This window comes from Mandrillus leucophaeus, unplaced genomic scaffold (assembly GCF_000951045.1).
Source record: "Mandrillus leucophaeus isolate KB7577 unplaced genomic scaffold, Mleu.le_1.0 Scaffold305, whole genome shotgun sequence".
Taxonomy (NCBI): domain Eukaryota; kingdom Metazoa; phylum Chordata; class Mammalia; order Primates; family Cercopithecidae; genus Mandrillus; species Mandrillus leucophaeus.
Window position 1 is genome coordinate 365,403 of NW_012103199.1, and position 6,127 is coordinate 371,529.

The following is a 6,127-nucleotide window of genomic DNA, read 5'->3' on the forward strand; positions in this document are numbered from 1 at the left end:
TTGGCCAGGCTGATCTCAAACTCCTGACCTCAAGTGATCTGCCCACCTTGGCCTCCCAAAGTGCTAGGAGTACAGGCATGAGCCACCACACCTAGCCTGGTTTTGATTCTTTTAAAAGCACTTCAAACCTACTTATGTTATTTTATTTTAGCAATTGGGGCCTTAAAAACCAGCCCAACACTCACTGGCATAAAACAATGATTTATTGTGAGACACCTCCACTGTTTGCCTGGGGTCATCTGACCTAGGATGGGCTCAGCTGGGGTGCTCTGTCCATGTAACTTTCATCCTCCTACTAGAACCAGCAAGCATTCATGGGCAGATCCATCTCCTGGCAGTGAAAGAAATCCAAAAGGACAGGTGAAAACATGCAAGCCCTCTTAGGGCCCAGGCTCAGAACTGGAACGCTGTCATTCCCACCTCATTCTGTTGGCCAAAGCAAGTCTCATGGGCCACCCGCAGTCAAGAGATAGAAGAAAAAAAAATCCTTTGTCCCTTTTGTGGGAGCAACTACGGAGTCACATGGCCAAGGCATGGCTGCAGAGAGGACTCAGGCTCCAGAGCCAGTGGTGCCAGCTGCCACACATTCTGGATCAGATCATTCCTAATTGGCAGCCTTTGGGGTTCTGGTTTTGCTGTTTGTTTTCTCTCACTAATGTAAGATTTTCTTTTTAAAAAATGTAAATACATATTCAAATTGGCTTTATCTATGGGGACTCTATGTTACTTGGGCTGAGAAATGTTCCCCCTGGAGAATATGTATTTGTTTTCATCAGGCACCTTGGGACACTACCAGCCTGGAGTTGCTTTAAATTGGCTTCTCAGCGGAGGTTTCCTTGGCCACAGAGTTCTGTAAACTCAACAACGGCATGACAAGCCATCTGTGATCACACATCCATCGGGGAGTGTGTTTCTTTCTCCACTCTATGAAGTTCTTTGTGGCTTTTTTTCTTCTGAAAGAGGGATGGAGAAGAGAAGAAAAAGAAAAAAATGTAAATCATTTACATCAGGGTTGTTTTAGTCCGTTTGTGTTGCTCTTAAGGAGCACCTGAGACTGAGTAACTTACAGAGAAAAGAGGTTGATTTGGCTTACGGTTCTGCAGGCTGCACAGGAAGCATGGCTCCCCATCTGCTTCAGGCTGTTCCATTCATGTTGGAAGGTGGAGGGGAGCCTGTGTGTGCAGGTCATATGGCAAGAGAAAGAGAGAAAGAGAGAGAGAGAGAGGAGGTGCTAGGCTCTTTTCAAGCCACTCAGTGGCACCAAGCCATTCATGAAGAATCAGGTCCATAACCCAAACACCTCCCACCAGGTCCCACCCCCAACATTGGGGACCACATTTCAATAGGAGACTTGGTAGGGAAAAATACACCCTATCCAAACTGTGGCAGAGGTCTTATTCAAATCAAGGAATTTGGAAAGCTTTAGGAAAACAAAACTCACAGAGGACATGTCAAAAATAGTGTTTAAAAGGTAGAAAGCCTTTGTTAAAATGATTGGCATATTACAGGAGTTATTCAAGCAAATATAAAAGAACAAAGAGAAGATCCTGTGTCAACTGAGTATTCAGGAAAGCTGCCCCTCTTTGGAATTATGAAAAAGAGAAATCTCCTTTTGGGGAGTTCACTGACTGTGATTCCTGTGATCATATTTTAATATTAGGGTAAGACTTTGTTTCTTTTCAGCCATTGTGTCAAAAGGATCTCACTGTTTCTGCCTTTTCTCTTAGAAGAACAGAGACGTCAAATGGCAGTATGGGGTCTGGAGGTCTAAACCCTTTCACTCCTCCCAGGAAAGTGACCTTGGGTGTATGATCTTGCCTCCCCAACAGTTTTTCCAAGAAAAGTAGAGATGAAGTAGAGATGGGGAACCTTACAAGCTTCTTTTTTTTTTTTTTTGAGATAGAGTCTTGCTGTGTCGCTCAGCTCACTGCAACCTGCACCCACCACGTTCAAGCGATTCTCCCACCTCAGCCTCCCAAGTAGCTGTGATTACAGGCATGCACCGCCATGCCCAGCTAATTTTTGAATTTTTAGTAGAGACAGGGTTTTGCCATGATGGCCAGGTCGGTCTCAAACTCCTGGCCTCAAGTAATCTGCCCACCTTGTGATGATTAAATGAGACACTGTAAGTTAAGGGATGACATGGTAAAAACATGCCTAGCTCATCTAACTCAGTTTTTTTTTGTTTGTTTGTGTTTTTTGTTTTGTCTTGTTTTGTTTTTGAGATGGAGTCTCACTCTGTCACCCAGGCTGGAGTGCAGTGGTGCAATCTCAGGTCACTGCAAGCTCCGCCTCCCGGGTTAATGCCATTCTCCTGCCTCAGCCTCCCAAGCAGCTGGGGCTACAGGCACTTGCCACCACGCCCAGCTAATTTTTTTATTTATTTTTTATTTTAATTTTATTTTTTTGTATTTTTAGTAGAGACGGGGTTTCACCATGTTAGCCAGGATGGTCTCAATCTCCTGACCTCGTGATCCACCCGCCTCGGCCTCCCAAAGTGCTGGGATTACAGGCATGAGCCACCGTGCCTGGCCTAACTCAGTTTTGAAAGTGTTGCTCAGGAGCCCACTCCATCCTCAGGCAGCCCTTGATCTGCATCATCTGGTGAATTTCCCTGGGGTAGATTTCCCCCAGCAACAAGGCTATGGGAAATCCTATGTTGGGAATGCAGCGGGGGCAGTAGAGGCAGGATGCAGGCATGAAGGAGGCACAAACTCGCCTCTTCAGTTGTCCTAATTTGTTCTGGATGCATCTGACTAGATGGGAAGCAAATGACTCAGAGGCACTGTTTGTGTCCAGGTCTCCCATCACACTTTGCTCCCTTTACCCTCCCTCAGGCTCCTCATTCCTGCCCATCAGTCTGGTCTTCCCACTGGTTTCGCATCCCTTCTGAGTGAAGACCTTCCAGCATTTGTTACAGTGCACATCCGGTAGAGACAAATGCTCTTGGCTTTGGTCTAAAATGTCTTTATTTCACTTTCACTTTTGAAATTTATTTTTGCTGGATATAGAATTCTAAGCTGATAGTATATTATTGTTTTTTTCAAGCACTTAAAGAGCTCATTCCATCGTCTTCTGGCCTTCATTCTTTCTGATGAGAAGTCACCATCATTCTTACGGTTGTTCCCCTGAATATAATGTGTCTTTTTTTTCCCCAACTGCTTTTTTTTTTTTTTTGAGTTAGGGTCTCGCTGTGTTGCCCACGCTGGAGTTCAGTGGCATAGTCACAGTTTACTGGAACATCCCCCCTCCCAGACTCAAGTGATCTTCCCACCTCAGCCTCCCAAATAGCTGGAACCATAGGTGTCCACCATCGTGCTCAGCTAATTTTTGTTTTGTAATTTTTTTATAGAGGTGAAGTTTCTCCATGTTGCCCAGGCTGGTCTCAAACTCCTGGACTCAAGCAATCCACCTACCTCAGCCTCCCAAAGTGCTGGGATTCAAGCATGAGCCACCATGCCCAGCCCCACTGACTGCCTGAATGTGTCTTGAAATTAGTAATTCTGAATTTCTCTTTATCTTTAGTCCTCCACAGTTTGACTACGATGCCTCTGGGTATGATTTTCTTTGTATTTGCACAGTTTGGGATACACTACCCTTCTTGGGGTAGATTTATATCTTTTGCCAACCTTAAATATTTCTTGGTCAGTATCTCTTCAAAGATTGTTCTCTGGGTCTCCAGTTACATATATGTTAAGCCATTTAACATTGTCCTACAGGTCTGAGATCTTCTGTTCAGGTTTCCTTCAGTAATATTTCAAACATTTAGAACAATTTTAGATTTACAGAAGCATTGCAAAATAGTACAGAAATTCCTATATACCCCACCCTTAGTCTCCCCTATTATGAACATCTTTCACTAGCACACAATACATTTGCCACAAATAATGAACCAACAGTGATAATATTACTATTAACTAAAGTTCATATTCAATTCAGATTTCCCTGTTTCTCCTCATGTCTTCTTACTGTCCCAGGGTCATACCTAGAACACCACATCTTCTCAAGCTACTCTTGGCTGTCATGGTTTCTCAGACTTTCTTTGTTTTCTCGTTTGTGTTTTTGTTTCTTATGATCTTGACAGTCTTGAGCGTTACTGATGAAGTGGAATGACCCTCAGTTGGAATTAGCCTAATGGTTTTCTCATGATTAGACTGGGGTAACACATGTTGCAGAGGAAGGCCACAGGTCACAGGTACACACTTTCAATGACTTGACTTATCACTTTGATGTTAACCTTAATTGCCTGGCTGGAGGTAATGTCTGGTTTCTGCACCGAAAGTTACTTTTTTCCCTTCTTTTTCATAGTGCAGTCTTTGAAAAGAAGTCACTGTGTGCAGCTCACACCTGAAGAGTGGGGAGTTATGTTCCACATCCTTAGAGGCAGAGTATTTGGATTTCTTCTGTATGAGAGATTTGTCTGTTCTCCCTCATTTATTTATTTACTCAACAATTTGTGGATATTTTTTCATACTTGGCATTATAATCCACTACTATATTGCATTGCTCAAATTGTTCCAACCCTGGCTATTGGGAGTTGTCAGTTGCTTCTATGACCCTCTGCTGTATTCCCATTATCATGAATTTGGGGTGAGTTTTTTGGGGGGAGCACTTTCTTACTTTTTGACACTTCAGCATGCTCCAAGCTCATCTTGTATGTTTCCTACCCCAGTTGTATAATCAACCATTTTTCTAAGGAGCCCTGGTTTATTTTATTGGATAATGGTTTCAAAAGCCAAGAGCTTCTAGGATAATGTGGTATCTGAAAAACAAACAGAAACCAAGAGCTGGGACCTATTCTTTGCTTATTGCTACTCCTTGGTTGGTGTTGCTTCTAGTCTAGCTCACCTGGCAGAGCAAAGGAATATGTATGTATACTTGAACCCATCTAGAAATTCGTATCTATAAATATTTATATGTGCAACCATCTGCATCTGTATTAAGCTAAAAATGAGTTCACACTGATGTCTCCAGCTCTACTCCACCACCACATAAACCATTCTAACTTCCTTCCTTTCCTTGTCTGTAACTTCTCACTGCAACAGTAATAAGCCCAGCCACCTGCTATCCACTTTTGCCATTCCAATATACATGTGTAGTGGTTTCAGAATTAAGTTGGGATCCCATGAAGGACAACTTTATCAACTAGAGTACAGTGCTTACGTACAGCTTCCTTTGCTTTTAATCTCATAGACTCTACTCATTTCTAAAGTTACTTAGGTCAACACTTTATTCCCCTATCCGTTTCAGTGAGATTGTTTTACACATTTGTCTTGAGTCTTATTCTGCATTTCATCCTGGGATTCCCCTGACAGTCTAAATTATTTTTTAAATTTGCATACAATAAGGTTTACTCTTTGTGCTATAAAGTTCTACAGGTTTTGACAAATGCATTCACTATTTACCATTGCAGTATTGTACAGAATAGTCACCATTCACAATCACAGTATTGTACAGAATAGTTTCACTGCCAAATGCGTTCACCATTTGTCACTTTTTGCCCCCAAGAGTCCCTTGTTCTTCACCTGTTCAACCTTTTCAACACCCATTTTCCCGAACTCCTGGCAATCACTATTTAACGTCTCTCCTCTCTGAAGGTTTGTTTTTCCAGAATGTCACATAATTGGAATCAGACAGTATGTAGCTCATAGCCTTTTTGTTTGTTTGTTTGTTTGTTTTTGTTTTTGAGGCAGAGTCTCAATCTGTGTCCCAGGCTGGAGTGCAGTGATGCAATCTCAACTCACTGCAGCCTCAACCTCCCAGGCTCAAGCAGTCCTCCCACCTCAGCCTCCCAAGTAGCTGGAACTACTGACATGTGCCACCATGCTTGAATGATGCTTGCCTGCCTTGCCTGGCGTGTCTGCCCCTCCTCATGCTTTGACTCCAGAGGCAGAGCAGCCACAGGCCTCTCCTCTCCTCTCCTGGGAAGGCCTCATTCCTCCCTGGAATTTGACTCATGCTGGTTTCTCCATGTACTCAGCTCTCGTGGGTTTCCAAAAGTGCCCATGCTGTAGCTTCTCCAGCTTGTTCTCCTGGCTAGGGTGGGGGCCACAGTCAATTTCAACTTGCTGCATCCTAATCAGAAGCAGAAAGCCCTTGCCCTCCTTGTCACCACTTTGGTTGGAGG